The 25,501-nt window shown below is 56.7% G+C and overlaps 2 long non-coding RNA genes across 3 annotated transcripts; both read right to left on the bottom strand.

Moving 5' to 3' along the window:
• Window positions 1-1,640: 1,640 nt before the first annotated feature.
• Window positions 1,641-21,474, bottom strand: LOC137453952 (uncharacterized). 2 transcript variants are annotated; one of them, XR_010990506.1, is made up of 10 exons: window positions 21,051-21,474; window positions 19,148-19,309; window positions 18,976-19,054; window positions 8,412-8,490; window positions 6,509-6,670; window positions 6,337-6,415; window positions 4,827-5,331; window positions 4,109-4,282; window positions 3,705-3,864; window positions 1,641-2,244 (listed from the first exon to the last, which is right to left on the bottom strand). It is a non-coding gene; the product is annotated as an uncharacterized lncRNA (long non-coding RNA). The 2 variants fall into 2 exon arrangements; XR_010990507.1 differs by lacking the exon at window positions 18,976-19,054.
• On the bottom strand, window positions 14,279-17,572 carry LOC137453964 (uncharacterized). Its single transcript, XR_010990513.1, has 4 exons — window positions 17,466-17,572; window positions 16,748-16,921; window positions 16,344-16,503; window positions 14,279-14,883 (listed from the first exon to the last, which is right to left on the bottom strand). It is a non-coding gene; the product is annotated as an uncharacterized lncRNA (long non-coding RNA).
• Window positions 21,475-25,501: the final 4,027 nt, after the last annotated feature.

Genomic DNA, 25,501 nt, shown 5'->3' with positions numbered 1-25,501 from the left:
CTAAACATTCACTGAGCCCCAGGAAATGCCTGCATGTGCTGGCTGCTGCCACCTCCTCGTTGCCCCGGGCCTGCTCATTGGAGGCTGCCTGGCAAAAGCACCTGCCCCCACTTTCCTCGGCGTTCTTTGAATACCCAGGTTGGAAACCTAAGAGGTAGCGTACTAATTGGAAAGCATGTTCCAGCGGGCGTGGCTGGAGGCTGGGCGCCGCCGCCGCTTTCTCTGCTCCCCGCCCCTCCTTTGCGCGGCCCCTAATCACGTGACGATCGCTGGGCGAGTCTGGGTGCTGCTGGGTTCGCCCTGGGATCGCTGGGCGAGTCTGGGTGCTGCCGGGTTCACCCTGGGATCGCTGGGCGAGTCTGAGGGCATTGGGGTCAGCCTGCAAGAGCTGGGAGAGACAGGAGAACAGCTCGTGAACTGGGAGTAGACTGCTCCCGACCGCGGCAAATCGACACCCACCCCCCCCCCCCCCCCGCCGCTGGTGTTTCTCGGCCCCCCCCCTCGCTGCCGCCCACCCTCAAACCCATAGCAGAGTCCTGCAGCAGGCACAGAGCAACTCCAGAGAGCAGCAGAGTCCACACCGAGCTGATGCGGAGCGGAGAAAGCAGAGGGGACGAGGATTACGCTGGCTAGGTCGGAGCCGACGGGGCGAGGGCGGCGCCATCTTGGGAAGGGCAGGCGCTGTCACGGGGAGGGCGACGCCATCTTGGAAAGGGCAGGCGCTGTCACGGGGAGATCGACGCCATCTTGGGAAGGGCAGGCGCTGTCACGGGGAGGGCGGCGCCATCTTGGGAAGGGCAGGCGCTGTCACGGGGAGGACGGTGCCGTCTTGGTGCCCTCACTTCCGTCTACATGCCCCCAGCCCTCCTTTCTCACCCTCTAAGGCCCTTGAGGTGCTCGCAGCTCGCCTTGAGATGCCGGGGGAGATGTGGCTGGGGGACCCTGGGACTGCAGGACACCCAATACCGGGGTGAGACCACCCCAATCCTGCGGGACCCCAAACCCTGGAACCCCCCCGAGACCTCTAACACAACACCACCACTCCCCGCCCCCTCAGCTGCTTCAGGACCCTCCAGAGACCCCCCCGGAGACCCTCCAGAGGCCGCCAGACACCTCTCGATGCCCACAAAGCCCCTCTAGACGCCCCAGAATACCTCTCTGCGCCTCCCTGCAGAGGCCACTCACACCCTTGGCAGCAGGCGACAGCAAGCAGTACCTGGCCGTGCCCACAAGGTGGGAGCAGTGAGCAGAAGAGTCAGCGGCGCTAGGGACACCGAGACTCCAGCAGTGCCACACAGCAACCCACACGCTGTGGGGACCTGACACAGAGACCCCGAAACCACACTGAGGCACAGACCCCCCCACTCCTCCGTGACCCTCCAGACATGACCCAGGAGCCCCTCCAGAGGTCCCCAGACACCTCTAGATGCTCCCAGAACCCTTCACATGCCCCCAAATTCCCCTTTCATACCCCCAAGCCCACTTCAGATGACAGCAGACCCTCCTTAACAGGCCCCCAGCGCTCAGCAGGTCCGGTGCTGCTGTGCCTCGGGAGCAGATCAGCTGGTCTCCCTGCAGAGCTTTTTCCAGTCAATGAAAAAACAGCACACCACACACACACACGAAAGACAATCCACTGTTTTAATTGAGAGACAGTTGCTATTTCTGCTTCAAACCACACCCCACACCCCCCCGTGGCTCTGCTCAGGATGTGCTTTTCTCCTCTAGAAGCCTTTCTACAGAACAGAGGGGGGTCACGTCAAGGCCTTTCTGCACACAAATCACTGCCCTTCTGCAATCTCTCAATAAGCAGCACCGCTGTTCCTCTGCTGGAACACCTCACACTCACTCTTACACTTGCCGGGGGCTTTCCCTCCCCTCCAAGAACGTCCTGGCATTTCAAACATTTGGCATTTCAGGTCTGCAAGCAGCCTTTGTGGGAGGCTGCCCTCACCCCTCCCTCACTGCTCCTCTGCTGTATCCTCGCCCACCCCGCTGTGGCATCACAGAAGGAAAGACAGCCGAGCGGCTACGCTCCTGTTCTTTTTATCACCCCGAGCCGGGGACAGCCTTCTGGGCAAGGTTTGCAGCTTCAGCACACAGCTGAGCTTTGCTCTCACCCATTAAACCCTTTGGTGGTTTCAGCTTCCCGAGGATGTGTCGGCACAAGTCCTTGTCGGGGCACCGCAAACAGGGAGAGACAAAGCTCCGAGATCCAGGAAGAGGACGGCTGAGCAGACACCCCTAAAGAGAGAAACTTCATCAGCTGAACCTCACACTTCTCCCAGCTTTGCAACAGCAAAGAACTTTGTGAACAACACAGTGGTGCTCCTAAGGAGGTCACCAGCTTGCAAGTTACAGGAGAAATAAAAACCTTTTTATTACAGAAGCACTGGCAAAAATTTACGGACAGGAACAGCAGACGAGCAAATTCTGCGATTGAGCTAACGATAGACATCAGGCCTAGGATCTGGCTACCCTGACAAAGGATGCCAACAGGACAGAGTGAGGCCTCAGCAGCACTCCCAAAAAGCCCCACAGAGAGCCACAGGCTCTGGCCCGTGCCCCACCTACGGGCCGGCCCTCCTGGCAGCAGCGCAACACCACCTCTTCAGGAGCCCAGGGACTGACCTCAGCCCCCTAAGGGCCAGGCAAGGTTGGTTCCTGTTAGCTGCCTAAAGCAGCCTCCCCAGCCCTGCTTACAGGGACCTTGGGCTGCTGCTGGGGACAGAAGGGGGATGGAGGGCTCCACAACTCGTCACACAGGCCCCGAGCACAGGGCTGTTAAGCTGACAGGGTGCCAAGGGAACAGGCTGCCATGAAGGCACAGACCCAGGCCCTGAACTACAGGGTGGGTCACCTTGCCGCAGCAACACGACCCAGCGGCTTCGCTGCGTCCGACGAATAAAAGGAGGAAGTTCCACAGGAACAGAAGGGAAAACCTTTTCACTGTGTGTGCCAGAGCCCTGGAGCAGGCTACCCAGAGAGTCAGTGGAGTCTCTGGAGACATTCAAAACCCGCCCCAGGTGATCCTGCACTGGCACAGGGGTTGGACCGGATGCTATTTTGGGGTCCCTTCCAACCCCTAACACTCAGTGATTCTGTGATTAGCTATGCTGGTGACAGAGTCTCACTGAGTGCTCTTTAAAATGTTTTTCTTTTCTTTCAGCCTAGGAGTTTCATATTTAAATAGACCTTCTGCTCTGTCTTCCCCCTTCCTTCTTCCATCTTGCGTCTAAACACTAGGAGAGCTTGATGAGCTGTATCCTGGGCGTCCCAACGTAACACGTCTCAACTGCATACATGGATTTTGTAATCTTTTGCCCCATTGCTCGCACAGGGTGGATTAAGTTCATTACTTAGAGCTTGTCAGGACAGCTGTTGAAGTGTCCTGTGCAATGCAGGAGGAGTTGAATCCCATAGGAAACCACATTACTGTGCTTTGTCAGCCTGGTTATGGTCAGAAACCTCCTTCATTTTTTTTTCTCTTGAACAGATCTATCACATGAGTCCCCAGAATTAATTTGCCTCTTCTCATAATTATTTCTTTAAAACTGTCTTAGAAGTGTCTCTGTCCTTCCCTCTCTCTAGATACTGGCCTCCTGAGCCCACGGCAGACTTGCACAGAGCTACTGCGAGCACCACTCTGCACGGCCTCTGGGGGGCTTTCAAGCACAGGCACCCCAGGAGAATCCAAACCTAACCTTGCAGCTGGCCTTAGAGCTCCTCTTTGGAAAACTGTCGCTGCCAGGGCCCACAAACCAACGTCCTCTGTCGGCAAACCGGATGTAAGGGCTGAAAAGTGTCAACGGAAACCGTAATCGGATGGCCCAGGAAGATCCTGCCGGTCTGAACACACCGGACCTGGAATGCACAAAGAAACTCTGTTAACAACTGCCTGTGTGTCTGCTCATAGCTTGAGGAGTAACAGAGCAGAACCAATTCCCAAAAGGTTTTCACTGCGTTCCCAGGGCAAGTAGAGGCTTGCTCTGGCTGTAGTTAATACCTAGAAATTCCTATCAAAATCTTTGCAGCACAACAAGAAAAAAACCAAACCAACCAAACCACAAACTGCTTTATATTATTAAGTAGGAACTCGAAAGCTTACAGGAACTGTGGGGATTTTTTTATGACAAATTATTCCTTTTCTTTTTTTCAGTGAGCAATTGGGTTTCCAACAGCTCCACATTCTGACACCAAAGCACCCCGCTCCGTGTCAGGGCTTGTGGCTGAGGCCGAATACAAATCTGCAACTGGTCCTCAGGCAAAGCAGTTAAGCTCCCTGAAAAAAAAGGAAAGAAAGCAAGAGTGAGTCAACCATAAAAACAAGACCTAACCAAACCCCCAAAGCCATTTTGTCAGGAAGTCGCCTCCACTATCACCCGCCACATGCTGAAATTCCCTTCCCCTGGGGCTCCTGCTTGGCCCACAGCTGGGGAACATAAAGCAAGGCACAGCCCTGTGGGTACCTGCTGCCCTGGAGCCACCAAAACCGGAGCACCCAGTCACTACCAATCCCACAGCAGACCCAAGATACAACAGGGACTCCATAGAGACTCCAAAACCTCACTGAGAACCCCCCAACTCCTTCAGGACCCCCACAGATTCTCCAACTTAGATGCCCACAAAACCCCTTTGGTTGCACCCAAACCCCCCATCTGAAACACCCAGCTCCACTTTAGGTACCCCCAGATGCTTCCAATGTCCCCAGACCCGCTGGTGGACCAGCCCAGAACCCCCTGACACTATCCCAGACCCTTTCAGGGGGCTCCACACCCCTTCTAGATGCCCACAAAACCCCTTCACACGCCAAAAGAAACCTTTACCTGCCTCCAAACCCCACGTGGGGGCCACTTAGCAGCGGGTGGCAGCAACCAAGTCTGTTGCTCTCACCAATTAAACCCTTTGGTGCTCTCAGCTCTCTGACCCTGTGTCAGTGCAAGTCCTTGTCGGCCGGCACCTTCGTCCTGATCCAGGCGGAGAGAGAACTGCCAGGAACACAGCTTCGCCGCTCCGCTTGCGGCACGCCTGCTGCCGAGGGCAGCCTCGTCCGCAGCCTGCCCGAGAGGAACACGGCCCCCGGGGCCGGGGGACACACAAAAGCCTTCCACAAAGGAAACAAGGGAAGTCTCTTGGCCACTCTTCACGTGCCGAGTGCGATTGTCATGCGGAACACACCGCGGCATCTGGAACGAGTTTAAGTCCAGGTCTGTGGCAGCACAGAGGTTCCTGGAATATCCCGGTACATCGATCCACAGGAGGTTGTCTTTCGGTCCCCAGTCTGATGCTTGGCAGCACAGCCATCACACCATTTCTCTCGAGTGCTTTGAACTGACAATTCATGCAGGAGAATAAAACCAAACAGGAGTAAGCAGCTTGGAAAAGAACTTTGATCATCACCAGGCCCAGCAAGAGGACACAGTCTCAGGCTGCACCAGGGGAGGTTTAGGCTAGAGGTTAGGAAGAGGTTCTGCACAGAGAGAGTGATGGCCCATTGGAATGGGCTGCCCAGGGTGGTGGTGGAGTCACCATCTTTGGAGGTGTTCAGGAGGAGACTGGATAGGGTGCCTGGTTGCTTGGTTTAGTTGATTAGGTGGCGTTGGATGATAGGTTGGACACGATGATCTTGAAGGTCTCTTCCAACTCGGTCTGGTCTATTCTATTCTATTCCGTTCCATTCCATTCCAACACCATCTAATCAACTAAACCACGGCACTGAGTGCCTCATCCAGTCTCTTTCTAAACACTTCCAGTGATGGTGACTCCCTGGGCACCACCTCCCTGAGCAGCACATTCCAAAGGCCAATCTCTCTTTCAACCTGCTCTATTCTATTCTATGAAGACCTTCTTCCTAACATCCAGCCTAAACCTCCCCTGGCACAGCTTGAGACTGTGTCCTCTTGTTCTGGTGCTGCTTGCCTGGGAGAAGAGACCAACCCCCACCTGGCTACAACCAGAACTGAGGGGACTGCAATCCTTGCAGCTTCAACTTTCCTTCTCTGCTACTTCTTTTTTCAGATGGATTGTTTTTCAAAGGGACTGCTGGACAGCAGAACAGGATGGATGGCTGGGCCCCAAGAGCGGTGGGGAACAGAGTTAAACCCAGCCGGTGGCCGGCCGGGCACGAGTGGTGTTCCCCAGGACACCCCTTGTGAGAGAGTGAGTCCAGAGAAGGGCCACAAAGCTGGTGAGGGGTCTGGATAACAAGCCTTAGGAGGAGTGGCTGAAGGAACTGGGACTGTTTAATCTGCAGAAGAGGAAGCTGAGGGAATTATGGCATGGTCTGGCTTCAGCTCTCAACTAGTTCCACGTTGAGCAAGGACAGCTTGTACTCACAGAAGGCACTGGCTGCTTGGGTTCAAGGTTCCTGCAGAGCTCAGGCTATCTCTCTTGATTAGTGAGGTCGTCCTGTCACCTAGGCAGAGAGAAGAAAATGCAGCTATGAAATGAGACCACTGGAATCGTGAGACTCGTTCTGTGTGCGACTCCAGGAGAATCCAAACCTAACCTTGGAGCTGCCCTGAAGAGCTCCTCTTTGGAAAAGTCTCACTGCCGGGCCCCACAAACCCCACACCCTCTGTCAGCAAACCGGATGTACGAGCTGAAGAGTGTCGACAGAAACTGTACGTGGACAGCTCAGGAAGATCCTGCCAGTCCCAGCACACCAGTCCTGGAATGATCAAAGAAAGTCCGTTAACAACTCTCTGTGTGTCTGCTCATAGCTTGAGGAGAACCCCCCAACTCCTTCAGGACCCCCCCAGACTCCCCAACTTAGATGCCCACAAAACCCCTTTGGATGCACCCAAACCCCCCATCTGATACGCCCAGATCCGTTTTAGGTACCCCCAGACGCTTCTAATGTCCCCAGACCCGCTGGTAGACCAGCCCAGAACCCCCTGACACTATCCCAGACCCTTTCAGGGGGCTCCACACCCCTTCTAGATGCCCACAAAACCCCTTCACATGCCAAAAGAAACCTTTACCTGCCTCCAAACCCCATTAGGGGGCCACTCAGACCCCTTAGCAGCGGGTGGCAGCAACCAAGTCTGTTGCTCTCACCAATTAAACCTGGATGTTAGGAAGAAGGTCTTCATAGAATAGAATAGAGCAGGTTGAAAGAGAGATTGGCCTTTGGAATGTGCTGCCCAGGGAGGTGGTGGAGTCACCATCACTGGAAGTGTTTAGAAAGAGACTGGATGAGGCACTCAGTGCCGTGGTTTAGTTGATTAGATGGTGATGGAATGGAATGGACCGGACCAGGTTGGAAGAGACCTTCAAGATCATCGTGTCCAACCTATCATCCAACACCACCTAATCAACTAAACCATGCAACCAAGCACCCTATCCAGTCTCCTCATGAACACCTCCAAAGATGGTGACTCCACCACCTCCCTGGGCAGCCCATTCCAATGGGCAATCACTCTCTCTGTGCAGAACCTCTTCCTAACCTCTAGCCTAAACCTCCCCTGCCACAGCTTGAGACTGTGTCCTCTTGTTCTGGTGCTGCTTGCCTGGAAGAAGAGACCAACCCCCACCTGGCTACAACCTCCCTTCAGGGAGTTGCAGAGAGCAAGAAGGTCTCCCCTGAGCCTCCTCTTCTCCAGGCTAAGCAACCCCAGCTCCCTCAGCCTCTCCTCACAGGCCTGTGCTCCAAACCCCTCCCCAGCTTTGTTGCCCTTCTCCGGACTCCTTCCAGCAACTCAACGTCTTGCTTAAACGGAGGGGCCCAGAACTGGACACGGGACTCAAGGTGTGCCCTAACCAGTGCCAAGTGCAGGGGCAGAATGACCTCCCTGCTCCTGCTGGCCACACTGTTCCTGATATTGGCCAGGTTGCCAGTGGCCTTCTTGGCCACCCGTGCACGCTGCTGGTCACGACCAGAAGACAGGGATCAGAAGAGTCTTCGGCCAAGCTGTAAACCTCTTCCTAACATTCAGCCTAAACCTCCCCTGGCACAGCTTGAGACTGTGTCCTCTTGTTCTGGTGCTGCTTGCCTGGGAGAAGAGACCAACCCCCACCTGGCTACAACCAGAACTGAGGGGACTGCAATCCTTGCAGCTTCAACTTTCCTTCTCTGCTACTTCTTTTTTCAGATGGATTGTTTTTCAAAGGGACTGCTGGACAGCAGAACAGGATGGATGGCTGGGCCCCAAGAGCGGTGGGGAACAGAGTTAAACCCAGCCGGTGGCCGGCCGGGCACAAGTGGTGTTCCCCAGGACACCCCTTGTGAGAGAGTGAGTCCAGAGAAGGGCCACAAAGCTGGTGAGGGGTCTGGATAACAAGCCTTACGAGGAGTGGCTGAAGGAACTGGGACTGTTTAATCTGCAGAAGAGGAAGCTGAGGGAATTATGGCGTGGTCTGGCTTCAGCTCTCAACTAGTTCCACGTTGAGCAAGGATAGCTAGTACTCACAGAAGGCACTGGCTGCTTGGGTTCAAGGTTCCTGCAGAGCTCAGGCTATCTCTCTTCATTAGTGAGGTCGTCCTGTCACCTAGGCAGAGAGAAGAAAATGCAGCTATGAAATTAGACCACTGGAATCGTGAGACTCGTTCTGTGTGAGACTCCAGGAGAATCCAAACCTAACCTTGGAGCTGCCCTGAAGAGCTCCTCATAGCTTGAGGAGTACCAGAGCAGGAACAATTCCCAAAAGGTTTTCACTGCATTCCTAGGGCACTTGAAGGATTGCCCTGGCTGTAGTTAATACCTAGAAATTCCTATCAAAATCTTTGCAGCACAGCAAGGAAATTGAGGGATGGGAAGGCAATATGTACTTACACGTTAGGCAAGAATTGGCTTTGCAAACTAATCTCTCTAACTGTTGGATATGCACTGAACTTCCTCGAGGCCAAATGAGGACCCCTTTATTTGGGGAAGCCTCAATGAATTGGACTTGGGGGGCATCAGACTGGGTGACTACATCTGAGAGTACCTTCCACAAGTGTCAGCATGGGAAAGATAGCTCAGAAAGCCTGGGTCCAAAGTTTGCCTTAAGAAAATATAGTATAGGAATATACTGTTGGCTGTGAGAAAGGGGGGAACTGATGAACAGAAAAGTCTCATTAACAGAACCACAGAGTTGATAAGAATTTTCCGCTTGTTAGCTGAAATGCTGGGACGCAGGGAGGGGGAGAGGGGTTGGCAGACAGCCTTTGGATAGAGAAGGAATAACAGGATTTGTCAGTGATTCACTTCTGTTAGTCTTGGACAAGATGCTCTTTTGGATAAGACAAAGGACACCTGCATGATATGTGTACTTCTGCTCTTTTAGAGAGATAAGCTTTGTATAGATAGGCAGCATCTGGACCTCTGTCATTATAGACAGATAACTTTTTGTATAAAAGTTTGCCCAAACCTCTCTGAAGACACACAGCTCTTTTGAAATGATCCTACCTGTGTCAGGCGCCAGAATAGAAGCACGATACAAGAGACTTACTGAGTCTCTTGTGTGTCTTTCTCTAAGTCATTATCAACGCTGTTTGCAGCACAAACCCAAACCCAAACCCACCCCGAGACACCCCCAGCTCCCACGGGAGCCTGCAGAGACCTCCCAAAGGGTCCGTCGGAGGTGCCCAGCTGCCTCCCCACGACCCTAGACCCTTTCCGATGGCCCCACGAGAACTTTACGTATCCCCAGACCCTTTTAGGTGTCCCCAAGACCTCCTCCGTCACCCCCAAAAGCCCTGCCGATGGCCCCAGACCACCTTCAGACGCCGGAAGGAACACACCTGGGAGTCCCGGGCCGGCAGCGACACCGGGACCGGACCCGCTGCGGCGCAGGCGCCGTGTCCATAGCGACCACCGGGACGCTGCCCCCCTGGCGCGAGCAGAGCCGGGCTAGGGCGCAGGCGCCGGATCCATAGCGACGCTCGAGTCAAGCTCTCCGCCCTCCGCTCTTCCCCTAAGAATTTTCGACCATTCAGCGCAGTTAGGCTGCAGAAATTAGCTCACCCAGGGCGGCACACGCCGCGGCACGGCTGCACTGCCGGCCATTACACACCGGGTTGAGCACTGACCTCCCACGGGGCGGTATACGCCGCGGCACGGCTGCACTGCCGGCCATTACACACCGGGTGGCAGCACTGAGCTCCCCCGGGGCGGTATACGCCGCGGCACGGCTGCACTGCCGGCCATTACACACCGGGTGGCAGCATTGAGCTCCCCCGGGGCGGCACACGCCGCGGCACGGCTGCACTGCCGGCCATTACACACAGGGTGGCAGCATTGAGCTCCCACGGGGCCTCTGGGTACGGTTGAGGCAGCAGCCGCCACCCCCGCAGAGCCCCGCCGGCCAAGCCCGGACACGCCCCCCTCCCCCCCCCACAAAGCCCCGCGCTGCCCCGCCGGTGGCCACCCCCCCAAGCCCCGCGCAGCTCCAGCGGCTGCTATAGAGAAACCCCCCAAAGCAGCAGAGACTGGCACTGACCCGGGACACAGCAGAAGAGCTCCAACGTCTACCAGCCACAACCCTGCACTGAGCCACTATAAGCATCTGGCGCCATGTTGTTGAGGGCGGTGCCACGCTGGGGGGGGCGGTGCCACGCTGGGGGGGCGGAGCCACGCTGGGGGGGGGCGGTGCCACGCTGGGGGGGGGCGGTGCCACGCTGGGGGGGGCGGTGCCACGCTGGGGGGGGCGGTGCCACGCTGGGGGGGGCGGTGCCACGCTGGGGGGGGGCGGTGCCACGCTGGGGGGGGGCGGTGCCACGCTGGGGGGGGGCGGTGCCACGCTGGGGGGGGGCGGTGCCACGCTGGGGGGGGCGGTGCCACGCTGGGGGGGGGCGGTGCCACGCTGGGGGGGGCGGTGCCACGCTGGGGGGGGCGGTGCCACGCTGGGGGGGGCGGTGCCACGCTGGGGGGGGCGGTGCCACGCTGGGGGGGGCGGTGCCACGCTGGGGGGGGCGGTGCCACGCTGGGGGGGCGGTGCCACGCTGGGGGGGGCGGTGCCACGCTGGGGGGGCGGTGCCACGCTGGGGGGCGGTGCCACGCTGGGGGGGGCGGTGCCACGCTGGGGGGGCGGTGCCACGCTGGGGGGCGGTGCCACGCTGGGGGGCGGTGCCACGCTGGGGGGCGGTGCCACGCTGGGGGGCGGTGCCACGCTGGGGGGCGGTGCCACGCTGGGGGGGCGGTGCCACGCTGGGGGGGCGGTGCCACGCTGGGGGGGCGGTGCCACGCTGGGGGGGGCGGTGCCTGCGTTGTGACCTCACGCTCAGCGTTCCATGGGTTTTATTCCCCTCCAAGACAACACGTTGAGTTCTGAGCAGCTGAGGAGCCCTGGGGAACACCTGTACAGAAACGTTCCTCCAAGAGCTGTCAGAAAAACGTTCGTTCCGCCAGCACTGCCGGCCGTTACACACGGGATGGCAACATTGAGCTCCCCCGGGGCGGCACACGCCGCGGCACGGCTGCACTGCCGGCCGTTACACACCGGGTGGCAGCACTGAGCACCTCCCTGGGCGTGGGCAGCAGCCGGGCCCCCACCTGGCTTTTATTTTCCAACGCTAAAAGCCTTTTAGAAGCAGAGAGGGCAGACAGGGGTCGTTTCCAAAGCTTTCTTACGCACCAGTCACTCCAAGCCCTCCCTCTCCAGCTGCAAACCAGAGGTTTGCCTCCGCCTCGCCTCACCCCAGTACTTACACTTTTAAAGATAGTGTGGTCCCCTCGGAGAATTTTCAGCACTTTAGGGGGGGGCCCCCAGCCCTCGCTCACCTGCTCCTCTGCTGCAGCAGCCCCCTGCCCCACGTGGCAGAACCAGCCCACCCACAATCCCCCCACTCCCTTTGAGTCGCCCCCAAAAAGGCACAAAATAAAGCAAACTGCCCAGCCAGCACCTCCTGCCTTTCACAGCAAGGACTGAACATTGCAGCTTTGGCCAAGACCATCAGCCCAAAGGAAGGCCTGGGCCCTGAGGAACTAAATGCAAGTGAACCATCTGACACCACCACAGTCCTGTGAATGTTGCAAAGCAGTAGTGCATGCGGTATAATAATTCGAAAGTTAAGGGCTGCTCAAGCTTTACACAAAGTATCCTATTCAGTTTTGGGTTCCACTTAACACAAAGTAAAAGTATAAAAGGTCAGAGGGAAAGCCAACTCTACCTCTGAACTACAGCAAGAAATACTGGAATCAAGGGGCCCTTTCTTCTGCTATTAATAGATGAAGAGAACATGAAAACTGATGGGCTAAACCAACAGGGCAAGATTAGAATAACTAGTAGAGAGAACGGAAGATACAAAGCTTCAACTGCATCTGTTTAGCAACGACTCCTACCAGATAACTTCCATGCCATAACTTTGCTGATTTCAAACAAGCCAGCTGGTGAAGCGTCTCGCTCACAGGCGGCCGACGAGGAGACGTGCAGAAGGCAGAGGCGAGGGAACAAGTCCTGAGCTTTGCTGCAGGCTGTCCTGCGGCTTCCCCTACCGACTCTTTCCCGTACACCACCGCAGAAGGAGTTGGGTGAATTTTGTCTCAAACCGGCTCCTAAGACAACCTCCGCTTTTTCCCTGGGTGCCTACGTGGGTGTTGCTTCATCTTTCCCTCACGCTCGGTACGGCATTCGGGTGCAGAGCAAGGCTCTGGACAGCCAAACCGAACTCCTGTGCTGAAGAAAAGGAAGCGGAAGCACAGGCTGAGCCCCTGAGCTCTAAACATTCACTGAGCCCCAGGAAATGCCTGCATGTGCTGGCTGCTGCCACCTCCTCGTTGCCCCGGGCCTGCTCATTGGAGGCTGCCTGGCAAAAGCACCTGCCCCCACTTTCCTCGGCGTTCTTTGAATACCCAGGTTGGAAACCTAAGAGGTAGCGTACTAATTGGAAAGCATGTTCCAGCGGGCGTGGCTGGAGGCTGGGCGCCGCCGCCGCTTTCTCTGCTCCCCGCCCCTCCTTTGCGCGGCCCCTAATCACGTGACGATCGCTGGGCGAGTCTGGGTGCTGCTGGGTTCGCCCTGGGATCGCTGGGCGAGTCTGGGTGCTGCCGGGTTCACCCTGGGATCGCTGGGCGAGTCTGAGGGCATTGGGGTCAGCCTGCAAGAGCTGGGAGAGACAGGAGAACAGCTCGTGAACTGGGAGTAGACTGCTCCCGACCGCGGCAAATCGACACCCCCCCCCCCCCCCCCCCCCGCCGCTGGTGTTTCTCGGCCCCCCCCTCGCTGCCGCCCACCCTCAAACCCATAGCAGAGTCCTGCAGCAGGCACAGAGCAACTCCAGAGAGCAGCAGAGTCCACACCGAGCTGATGCGGAGCGGAGAAAGCAGAGGGGACGAGGATTACGCTGGCTAGGTCGGAGCCGACGGGGCGAGGGCGGCGCCATCTTGGGAAGGGCAGGCGCTGTCACGGGGAGGGCGACGCCATCTTGGAAAGGGCAGGCGCTGTCACGGGGAGATCGACGCCATCTTGGGAAGGGCAGGCGCTGTCACGGGGAGGGCGGCGCCATCTTGGGAAGGGCAGGCGCTGTCACGGGGAGGACGGTGCCGTCTTGGTGCCCTCACTTCCGTCTACATGCCCCCAGCCCTCCTTTCTCACCCTCTAAGGCCCTTGAGGTGCTCGCAGCTCGCCTTGAGATGCCGGGGGAGATGTGGCTGGGGGACCCTGGGACTGCAGGACACCCAATACCGGGGTGAGACCACCCCAATCCTGCGGGACCCCAAACCCTGGAACCCCCCCGAGACCTCTAACACAACACCACCACTCCCCGCCCCCTCAGCTGCTTCAGGACCCTCCAGAGACCCCCCCGGAGACCCTCCAGAGGCCGCCAGACACCTCTCGATGCCCACAAAGCCCCTCTAGACGCCCCAGAATACCTCTCTGCGCCTCCCTGCAGAGGCCACTCACACCCTTGGCAGCAGGCGACAGCAAGCAGTACCTGGCCGTGCCCACAAGGTGGGAGCAGTGAGCAGAAGAGTCAGCGGCGCTAGGGACACCGAGACTCCAGCAGTGCCACACAGCAACCCACACGCTGTGGGGACCTGACACAGAGACCCCGAAACCACACTGAGGCACAGACCCCCCCACTCCTCCGTGACCCTCCAGACATGACCCAGGAGCCCCTCCAGAGGTCCCCAGACACCTCTAGATGCTCCCAGAACCCTTCACATGCCCCCAAATTCCCCTTTCATACCCCCAAGCCCACTTCAGATGACAGCAGACCCTCCTTAACAGGCCCCCAGCGCTCAGCAGGTCCGGTGCTGCTGTGCCTCGGGAGCAGATCAGCTGGTCTCCCTGCAGAGCTTTTTCCAGTCAATGAAAAAACAGCACACCACACACACACACGAAAGACAATCCACTGTTTTAATTGAGAGACAGTTGCTATTTCTGCTTCAAACCACACCCCACACCCCCCCGTGGCTCTGCTCAGGATGTGCTTTTCTCCTCTAGAAGCCTTTCTACAGAACAGAGGGGGGTCACGTCAAGGCCTTTCTGCACACAAATCACTGCCCTTCTGCAATCTCTCAATAAGCAGCACCGCTGTTCCTCTGCTGGAACACCTCACACTCACTCTTACACTTGCCCGGGGCTTTCCCTCCCCTCCAAGAACGTCCTGGCATTTCAAACATTTGGCATTTCAGGTCTGCAAGCAGCCTTTGTGGGAGGCTGCCCTCACCCCTCCCTCACTGCTCCTCTGCTGTATCCTCGCCCACCCCGCTGTGGCATCACAGAAGGAAAGACAGCCGAGCGGCTACGCTCCTGTTCTTTTTATCACCCCGAGCCGGGGACAGCCTTCTGGGCAAGGTTTGCAGCTTCAGCACACAGCTGAGCTTTGCTCTCACCCATTAAACCCTTTGGTGGTTTCAGCTTCCCGAGGATGTGTCGGCACAAGTCCTTGTCGGGGCACCGCAAACAGGGAGAGACAAAGCTCCGAGATCCAGGAAGAGGACGGCTGAGCAGACACCCCTAAAGAGAGAAACTTCATCAGCTGAACCTCACACTTCTCCCAGCTTTGCAACAGCAAAGAACTTTGTGAACAACACAGTGGTGCTCCTAAGGAGGTCACCAGCTTGCAAGTTACAGGAGAAATAAAAACCTTTTTATTACAGAAGCACTGGCAAAAATTTACGGACAGGAACAGCAGACGAGCAAATTCTGCGATTGAGCTAACGATAGACATCGGGCCTAGGATCTGGCTACCCTGACAAAGGATGCCAACAGGACAGAGTGAGGCCTCAGCAGCACTCCCAAAAAGCCCCACAGAGAGCCACAGGCTCTGGCCCGTGCCCCACCTACGGGCCGGCCCTCCTGGCAGCAGCGCAACACCACCTCTTCAGGAGCCCAGGGACTGACCTCAGCCCCCTAAGGGCCAGGCAAGGTTGGTTCCTGTTAGCTGCCTAAAGCAGCCTCCCCAGCCCTGCTTACAGGGACCTTGGGCTGCTGCTGGGGACAGAAGGGGGATGGAGGGCTCCACAACTCGTCACACAGGCCCCGAGCACAGGGCTGTTAAGCTGACAGGGTGCCAAGGGAACAGGCTGCCATGAAGGCACAGACCCAGGCCCTCAACTACAGGGTGGGTCACCTTGCCGCAGCAACACGACCCAGCGGCTTCGCTGCGTCCGACGAATAAAAGGAGGAAGTTCCACAGGAACAGAAGGGAAAACCTTTTCACTGTGTGTGCCAGAGCCCTGGAGCAGGCTGCCCAGAGAGTCAGTGGAGTCTCTGGAGACATTCAAAACCCGCCCCAGGTGATCCTGCACTGGCACAGGGGTTGGACCGGATGCTATTTTGGGGTCCCTTCCAACCCCTAACACTCAGTGATTCTGTGATTAGCTATGCTGGTGACAGAGTCTCACTGAGTGCTCTTTAAAATGTTTTTCTTTTCTTTCAGCCTAGGAGTTTCATATTTAAATAGACCTTCTGCTCTGTCTTCCCCCTTCCTTCTTCCATCTTGCGTCTAAACACTAGGAGAGCTTGATGAGCTGTATCCTGGGCGTCCCAACGTAACACATCTCAACTGCATACATGGATTTTGTAATCTTTTGCCCCATTGCTCGCACAGGGTGGATTAAGTTCATTACTTAGAGCTTGTCAGGACAGCTGTTGAAGTGTCCTGTGCAATGCAGGAGGAGTTGAATCCCATAGGAAACCACATTACTGTGCTTTGTCAGCCTGGTTATGGTCAGAAACCTCCTTCATTTTTTTTTCTCTTGAACAGATCTATCACATGAGTCCCCAGAATTAATTTGCCTCTTCTCATAATTATTTCTTTAAAACTGTCTTAGAAGTGTCTCTGTCCTTCCCTCTCTCTAGATACTGGCCTCCTGAGCCCACGGCAGACTTGCACAGAGCTACTGCGAGCACCACTCTGCACGGCCTCTGGGGGGCTTTCAAGCACAGGCACCCCAGGAGAATCCAAACCTAACCTTGCAGCTGGCCTTAGAGCTCCTCTTTGGAAAACTGTCGCTGCCAGGGCCCACAAACCAACGTCCTCTGTCGGCAAACCGGATGTAAGGGCTGAAAAGTGTCAACGGAAACCGTAATCGGATGGCCCAGGAAGATCCTGCCGGTCTGAACACACCGGACCTGGAATGCACAAAGAAACTCTGTTAACAACTGCCTGTGTGTCTGCTCATAGCTTGAGGAGTAACAGAGCAGAACCAATTCCCAAAAGGTTTTCACTGCGTTCCCAGGGCAAGTAGAGGCTTGCTCTGGCTGTAGTTAATACCTAGAAATTCCTATCAAAATCTTTGCAGCACAACAAGAAAAAAACCAAACCAACCAAACCACAAACTGCTTTATATTATTAAGTAGGAACTCGAAAGCTTACAGGAACTGTGGGGATTTTTTTATGACAAATTATTCCTTTTCTTTTTTTCAGTGAGCAATTGGGTTTCCAACAGCTCCACATTCTGACACCAAAGCACCCCGCTCCGTGTCAGGGCTTGTGGCTGAGGCCGAATACAAATCTGCAACTGGTCCTCAGGCAAAGCAGTTAAGCTCCCTGAAAAAAAAGGAAAGAAAGCAAGAGTGAGTCAACCATAAAAACAAGACCTAACCAAACCCCCAAAGCCATTTTGTCAGGAAGTCGCCTCCACTATCACCCGCCACATGCTGAAATTCCCTTCCCCTGGGGCTCCTGCTTGGCCCACAGCTGGGGAACATAAAGCAAGGCACAGCCCTGTGGGTACCTGCTGCCCTGGAGCCACCAAAACCGGAGCACCCAGTCACTACCAATCCCACAGCAGACCCAAGATACAACAGGGACTCCATAGAGACTCCAAAACCTCACTGAGAACCCCCCAACTCCTTCAGGACCCCCACAGATTCTCCAACTTAGATGCCCACAAAACCCCTTTGGTTGCACCCAAACCCCCCATCTGAAACACCCAGCTCCACTTTAGGTACCCCCAGATGCTTCCAATGTCCCCAGACCCGCTGGTGGACCAGCCCAGAACCCCCTGACACTATCCCAGACCCTTTCAGGGGGCTCCACACCCCTTCTAGATGCCCACAAAACCCCTTCACACGCCAAAAGAAACCTTTACCTGCCTCCAAACCCCACGTGGGGGCCACTTAGCAGCGGGTGGCAGCAACCAAGTCTGTTGCTCTCACCAATTAAACCCTTTGGTGCTCTCAGCTCTCTGGCCCTGTGTCAGTGCAAGTCCTTGTCGGCCGGCACCTTCGTCCTGATCCAGGCGGAGAGAGAACTGCCAGGAACACAGCTTCGCCGCTCCGCTTGCGGCACGCCTGCTGCCGAGGGCAGCCTCGTCCGCAGCCTGCCCGAGAGGAACACGGCCCCCGGGGCCGGGGGACACACAAAAGCCTTCCACAAAGGAAACAAGGGAAGTCTCTTGGCCACTCTTCACGTGCCGAGTGCGATTGTCATGCGGAACACACCGCGGCATCTGGAACGAGTTTAAGTCCAGGTCTGTGGCAGCACAGAGGTTCCTGGAATATCCCGGTACATCGATCCACAGGAGGTTGTCTTTCGGTCCCCAGTCTGATGCTTGGCAGCACAGCCATCACACCATTTCTCTCGAGTGCTTTGAACTGACAATTCATGCAGGAGAATAAAACCAAACAGGAGTAAGCAGCTTGGAAAAGAACTTTGATCATCACCAGGCCCAGCAAGAGGACACAGTCTCAGGCTGCACCAGGGGAGGTTTAGGCTAGAGGTTAGGAAGAGGTTCTGCACAGAGAGAGTGATGGCCCATTGGAATGGGCTGCCCAGGGTGGTGGTGGAGTCACCATCTTTGGAGGTGTTCAGGAGGAGACTGGATAGGGTGCCTGGTTGCTTGGTTTAGTTGATTAGGTGGTGTTGGATGATAGGTTGGACACGATGATCTTGAAGGTCTCTTCCAACTCGGTCTGGTCTATTCTATTCTATTCCGTTCCATTCCATTCCAACACCATCTAACCAACTAAACCACGGCACTGAGTGCCTCATCCAGTCTCTTTCTAAACACTTCCAGTGATGGTGACTCCCTGGGCACCACCTCCCTGAGCAGCACATTCCAAAGGCCAATCTCTCTTTCAACCTGCTCTATTCTATTCTATGAAGACCTTCTTCCTAACATCCAGCCTAAACCTCCCCTGGCACAGCTTGAGACTGTGTCCTCTTGTTCTGGTGCTGCTTGCCTGGGAGAAGAGACCAACCCCCACCTGGCTACAACCAGAACTGAGGGGACTGCAATCCTTGCAGCTTCAGCTTTCCTTCTCTGCTACTTCTTTTTTCAGATGGATTTTTTTTCAAAGGGACTGCTGGACAGCAGAACAGGATGGATGGCTGGGCCCCAAGAGCGGTGGGGAACAGAGTTAAACCCAGCCGGTGGCCGGCCGGGCACAAGTGGTGTTCCCCAGGACACCCCTTGTGAGAGAGTGAGTCCAGAGAAGGGCCACAAAGCTGGTGAGGGGTCTGGATAACAAGCCTTAGGAGGAGTGGCTGAAGGAACTGGGACTGTTTAATCTGCAGAAGAGGAAGCTGAGGGAATTAAGGTATGGTCTGGCTTCAGCTCTCAACTAGTTCCACGTTGAGCAAGGACAGCTTGTACTCACAGAAGGCACTGGCTGCTTGGGTTCAAGGTTCCTGCAGAGCTCAGGCTATCTCTCTTGATTAGTGAGGTCGTCCTGTCACCTAGGCAGAGAGAAGAAAATGCAGCTATGAAATGAGACCACTGGAATCGTGAGACTCGTTCTGTGTGCGACTCCAGGAGAATCCAAACCTAACCTTGGAGCTGCCCTGAAGAGCTCCTCTTTGGAAAAGTCTCGCTGCCGGGCCCCACAAACCCCACACCCTCTGTCAGCAAACCGGATGTACGAGCTGAAGAGTGTCGACAGAAACTGTACGTGGACAGCTCAGGAAGATCCTGCCAGTCCCAGCACACCAGTCCTGGAATGATCAAAGAAAGTCCGTTAACAACTGTCTGTGTGTCTGCTCATAGCTTGAGGAGAACCCCCCAACTCCTTCAGGACCCCCCCAGACTCCCCAACTTAGATGCCCACAAAACCCCTTTGGATGCACCCAAACCCCCCATCTGATACGCCCAGATCTGTTTTAGGTACCCCCAGACGCTTCTAATGTCCCCAGACCCGCTGGTAGACCAGCCCAGAACCCCCTGACACTATCCCAGACCCTTTCAGGGGGCTCCACACCCCTTCTAGATGCCCACAAAACCCCTTCACATGCCAAAAGAAACCTTTACCTGCCTCCAAACCCCATTTGGGGGCCACACAGACCCCTTAGCAGCGGGTGGCAGCAACCAAGTCTGTTGCTCTCGCCAATTAAACCTGGATGTTAGGAAGAAGGTCTTCACAGAATAGAATAGAGCAGGTTGAAAGAGGGATTGGCCTTTGGAATGTGCTGCCCAGGGAGGTGGTGGAGTCACCATCACTGGAAGTGTTTAGAAAGAGACTGGATGAGGCACTCAGTGCCATGGTTTAGTTGATTAGATGGTGATGGAATGGAATGGACCGGACCAGGTTGGAAGAGACCTTCAAGATCATCGTGTCCAACCTATCATCCAACACCACCTAATCAACTAAACCATGCAACCAAGCACCCTATCCAGTCTCCTCATGAACACCTCCAAAGATGGTGACTCCACCACCTCCCTGGGCAGCCCATTCCAATGGGCAATCACTCTCTCTGTGCAGAACCTCTTCCTAACCTCTAGCCTAAACCTCCCCTGCCACAGCTTGAGACTGTGTCCTCTTGTTCTGGTGCTGCTTGCCTGGAAGAAGAGACCAACCCCCACCTGGCTACAACCTCCCTTCAGGGAGTTGCAGAGAGCAAGGAGGTCTCCCCTGAGCCTCCTCTTCTCCAGGCTAAGCAACCCCAGCTCCCTCAGCGTCTCCTCACAGGCCTGTGCTCCAAACCCCTCCCCAGCTTTGTTGCCCTTCTCCGGACTCCTTCCAGCAACTCAACGTCTTGCTTAAACGGAGGGGCCCAGAACTGGACACGGGACTCAAGGTGTGCCCTAACCAGTGCCAAGTGCAGGGGCAGAATGACCTCCCTGCTCCTGCTGGCCACACTGTTCCTGATATTGGCCAGGTTGCCAGTGGCCTTCTTGGCCACCCGTGCACGCTGCTGGTCACGACCAGAAGACAGGGATCAGAAGAGTCTTCGGCCAAGCTGTAAACCACTTCCTAACATTCAGCCTAAACCTCCCCTGGCACAGCTTGAGACTGTGTCCTCTTGTTCTGGTGCTGCTTGCCTGGGAGAAGAGACCAACCCCCACCTGGCTACAACCAGAACTGAGGGGACTGCAATCCTTGCAGCTTCAACTTTCCTTCTCTGCTACTTCTTTTTTCAGATGGATTGTTTTTCAAAGGGACTGCTGGACAGCAGAACAGGATGGATGGCTGGGCCCCAAGAGCGGTGGGGAACAGAGTTAAACCCAGCCGGTGGCCGGCCGGGCACGAGTGGTGTTCCCCAGGACACCCCTTGTGAGAGAGTGAGTCCAGAGAAGGGCCACAAAGCTGGTGAGGGGTCTGGATAACAAGCCTTAGGAGGAGTGGCTGAAGGAACTGGGACTGTTTAATCTGCAGAAGAGGAAGCTGAGGGAATTATGGCGTGGTCTGGCTTCAGCTCTCAACTAGTTCCACGTTGAGCAAGGACAGCTTGTACTCACAGAAGGCACTGGCTGCTTGGGTTCAAGGTTCCTGCAGAGCTCAGGCTATCTCTCTTGATTAGTGAGGTCGTCCTGTCACCTAGGCAGAGAGAAGAAAATGCAGCTATGAAATTAGACCACTGGAATCGTGAGACTCGTTCTGTGTGAGACTCCAGGAGAATCCAAACCTAACCTTGGAGCTGCCCTGAAGAGCTCCTCATAGCTTGAGGAGTACCAGAGCAGGAACAATTCCCAAAAGGTTTTCACTGCATTCCTAGGGCACTTGAAGGATTGCCCTGGCTGTAGTTAATACCTAGAAATTCCTATCAAAATCTTTGCAGCACAGCAAGGAAATTGAGGGATGGGAAGGCAATATGTACTTACACGTTAGGCAAGAATTGGCTTTGCAAACTAATCTCTCTAACTGTTGGATATGCACTGAACTTCCTCGAGGCCAAATGAGGACCCCTTTATTTGGGGAAGCCTCAATGAATTGGACTTGGGGGGCATCAGACTGGGTGACTACATCTGAGAGTAACTTCCACAAGTGTCAGCATGGGAAAGATAGCTCAGAAAGCCTGGGTCCAAAGTTTGCCTTAAGAAAATATAGTATAGGAATATACTGTTGGCTGTGAGAAAGGGGGGAACTGATGAACAGAAAAGTCTCATTAACAGAACCACAGAGTTGATAAGAATTTTCCGCTTGTTAGCTGAAATGCTGGGACGCAGGGAGGGGGAGAGGGGTTGGCAGACAGCCTTTGGATAGAGAAGGAATAACAGGATTTGTCAGTGATTCACTTCTGTTAGTCTTGGACAAGATGCTCTTTTGGATAAGACAAAGGACACCTGCATGATATGTGTACTTCTGCTCTTTTAGAGAGATAAGCTTTGTATAGATAGGCAGCATCTGGACCTCTGTCATTATAGACAGATAACTTTTTGTATAAAAGTTTGCCCAAACCTCTCTGAAGACACACAGCTCTTTTGAAATGATCCTACCTGTGTCAGGCGCCAGAATAGAAGCACGATACAAGAGACTTACTGAGTCTCTTGTGTGTCTTTCTCTAAGTCATTATCAACGCTGTTTGCAGCACAAACCCAAACCCAAACCCACCCCGAGACACCCCCAGCTCCCACGGGAGCCTGCAGAGACCTCCCAAAGGGTCCGTCGGAGGTGCCCAGCTGCCTCCCCACGACCCTTGACCCTTTCCGATGGCCCCACGAGAACTTTACGTATCCCCAGACCCTTTTAGGTGTCCCCAAGACCTCCTCCGTCACCCCCAAAAGCCCTGCCGATGGCCCCAGACCACCTTCAGACGCCGGAAGGAACACACCTGGGAGTCCCGGGCCGGCAGCGACACCGGGACCGGACCCGCTGCGGCGCAGGCGCCGTGTCCATAGCGACCACCGGGACGCTGCCCCCCTGGCGCGAGCAGAGCCGGGCTAGGGCGCAGGCGCCGGATCCATAGCGACGCTCGAGTCAAGCTCTCCGCCCTCCGCTCTTCCCCTAAGAATTTTCGAGCATTCAGCGCAGTTAGGCTGCAGAAATTAGCTCACCCAGGGCGGCACACGCCGCGGCACGGCTGCACTACCGGCCATTACACACCGGGTTGAGCACTGACCTCCCACGGGGCGGTATACGCCGCGGCACGGCTGCACTGCCAGCCATTACACACCGGGTGGCAGCATTGAGCTCCCCCGGGGCGGCACACGCCGCGGCACGGCTGCACTGCCGGCCATTACACACAGGGGGGCAGCATTGAGCTCCCCCGGGGCCTCTGGGTACGGTTGAGGCAGCCGCCGCCACCGCCGCAGAGCCCCGCCGGCCAAGCCCGGACACGCCCCCCTCCCCCCCCCCAAAAGCCCCGCGCTGCCCCGCCGGTGGCCACCCCCCCAAGCCCCGCGCAGCTCCAGCGGCTGCTATAGAGAAACCCCCCAAAGCAGCAGAGACTGGCACTGACCTGGGACACAGCAGAAGAGCTCCAACGTCTACCAGCCACAACCCTGCACTGAGCCACTTTAAAGCATCTGGCGCCATGTTGTTGAGGGCGGTGCCACGCTGGGGGGGGCGGTGCCACGCTGGGGGGGGCGGTGCCACGCTGGGGGGGGCGGTGCCACGCTGGGGGGGGCGGTGCCACGCTGGGGGGGGCGGTGCCACGCTGGGGGGGGCGGTGCCACGCTGGGGGGGGGCGGTGCCACGCTGGGGGGGGCGGTGCCACGCTGGGGGGGGGCGGTGCCACGCTGGGGGGGGCGGTGCCACGCTGGGGGGGGCGGTGCCACGCTGGGGGGGGCGGTGCCACGCTGGGGGGGGCGGTGCCACGCTGGGGGGGGCGGTGCCACGCTGGGGGGGGCGGTGCCACGCTGGGGGGGGGCGGTGCCACGCTGGGGGGGCGGTGCCACGCTGGGGGGGCGGTGCCAGGCTGGGGGGGCGGTGCCAGGCTGGGGGGGCGGTGCCACGCTGGGGGGGCGGTGCCACGCTGGGGGGCGGTGCCACGCTGGGGGGCGGTGCCACGCTGGGGGGCGGTGCCACGCTGGGGGGGCGGTGCCACGCTGGGGGGGCGGTGCCACGCTGGGGGGGCGGTGCCACGCTGGGGGGGCGGTGCCACGCTGGGGGGGGGCGGTGCCTGCGTTGTGACCTCACGCTCAGCGTTCCATGGGTTTTATTCCCCTCCAAGACAACACGTTGAGTTCTGAGCAGCTGAGGAGCCCTGGGGAACACCTGTACAGAAACGTTCCTCCAAGAGCTGTCAGAAAAACGTTCGTTCCGCCAGCACTGCCGGCCGTTACACACGGGATGGCAACATTGAGCTCCCCCGGGGCGGCACACGCCGCGGCACGGCTGCACTGCCGGCCGTTACACACAGGGTGGCAGCATTGAGCTCCCACGGGGCGGCACACGCCGCGGCACGGCTGCACTGCCGGCCGTTACACACCGGGTGGCAGCACTGAGCACCTCCCTGGGCGTGGGCAGCAGCCGGGCCCCCACCTGGCTTTTATTTTCCAACGCTAAAAGCCTTTTAGAAGCAGAGAGGGCAGACAGGGGTCGTTTCCAAAGCTTTCTTACGCACCAGTCACTCCAAGCCCTCCCTCTCCAGCTGCAAACCAGAGGTTTGCCTCCGCCTCGCCTCACCCCAGTACTTACACTTTTAAAGATAGTGTGGTCCCCTCGGAGAATTTTCAGCACTTTAGGGGGGGGCCCCCAGCCCTCGCTCACCTGCTCCTCTGCTGCAGCAGCCCCCTGCCCCACGTGGCAGAACCAGCCCACCCACAATCCCCCCACTCCCTTTGAGTCGCCCCCAAAAAGGCACAAAATAAAGCAAACTGCCCAGCCAGCACCTCCTGCCTTTCACAGCAAGGACTGAACATTGCAGCTTTGGCCAAGACCATCAGCCCAAAGGAAGGCCTGGGCCCTGAGGAACTAAATGCAAGTGAACTATCTGACACCACCACAGTCCTGTGAATGTTGCAAAGCAGTAGTGCATGCGGTATAATAATTCGAAAGTTAAGGGCTGCTCAAGCTTTACACAAAGTATCCTATTCAGTTTTGGGTTCCACTTAACACAAAGTAAAAGTATAAAAGGTCAGAGGGAAAGCCAACTCTACCTCTGAACTACAGCAAGAAATACTGGAATCAAGGGGCCCTTTCTTCTGCTATTAATAGATGAAGAGAACATGAAAACTGATGGGCTAAACCAACAGGGCAAGATTAGAATAACTAGTAGAGAGAACGGAAGATACAAAGCTTCAACTGCATCTGTTTAGCAACGACTCCTACCAGATAACTTCCATGCCATAACTTTGCTGATTTCAAACAAGCCAGCTGGTGAAGCGTCTCGCTCACAGGCGGCCGACGAGGAGACGTGCAGAAGGCAGAGGCGAGGGAACAAGTCCTGAGCTTTGCTGCAGGCTGTCCTGCGGCTTCCCCTACCGACTCTTTCCCGTACACCACCGCAGAAGGAGTTGGGTGAATTTTGTCTCAAACCGGCTCCTAAGACAACCTCCGCTTTTTCCCTGGGTGCCTACGTGGGTGTTGCTTCATCTTTCCCTCACGCTCGGTACGGCATTCGGGTGCAGAGCAAGGCTCTGGACAGCCAAACCGAACTCCTGTGCTGAAGAAAAGGAAGCGGAAGCACAGGCTGAGCCCCTGAGCTCTAAACATTCACTGAGCCCCAGGAAATGCCTGCATGTGCTGGCTGCTGCCACCTCCTCGTTGCCCCGGGCCTGCTCATTGGAGGCTGCCTGGCAAAAGCACCTGCCCCCACTTTCCTCGGCGTTCTTTGAATACCCAGGTTGGAAACCTAAGAGGTAGCGTACTAATTGGAAAGCATGTTCCAGCGGGCGTGGCTGGAGGCTGGGCGCCGCCGCCGCTTTCTCTGCTCCCCGCCCCTCCTTTGCGCGGCCCCTAATCACGTGACGATCGCTGGGCGAGTCTGGGTGCTGCTGGGTTCGCCCTGGGATCGCTGGGCGAGTCT

The sequence above is a fragment of the Melanerpes formicivorus genome, unplaced genomic scaffold (genome assembly GCF_026170545.1).
Source record: "Melanerpes formicivorus ecotype bairdi unplaced genomic scaffold, bMelFor1.0.p_v2 SCAF_2, whole genome shotgun sequence".
Classification (NCBI taxonomy): domain Eukaryota; kingdom Metazoa; phylum Chordata; class Aves; order Piciformes; family Picidae; genus Melanerpes; species Melanerpes formicivorus.
Note: the sequence above shows the minus strand (reverse complement) of the source record. Positions and strands in the feature narration are given on the sequence as shown.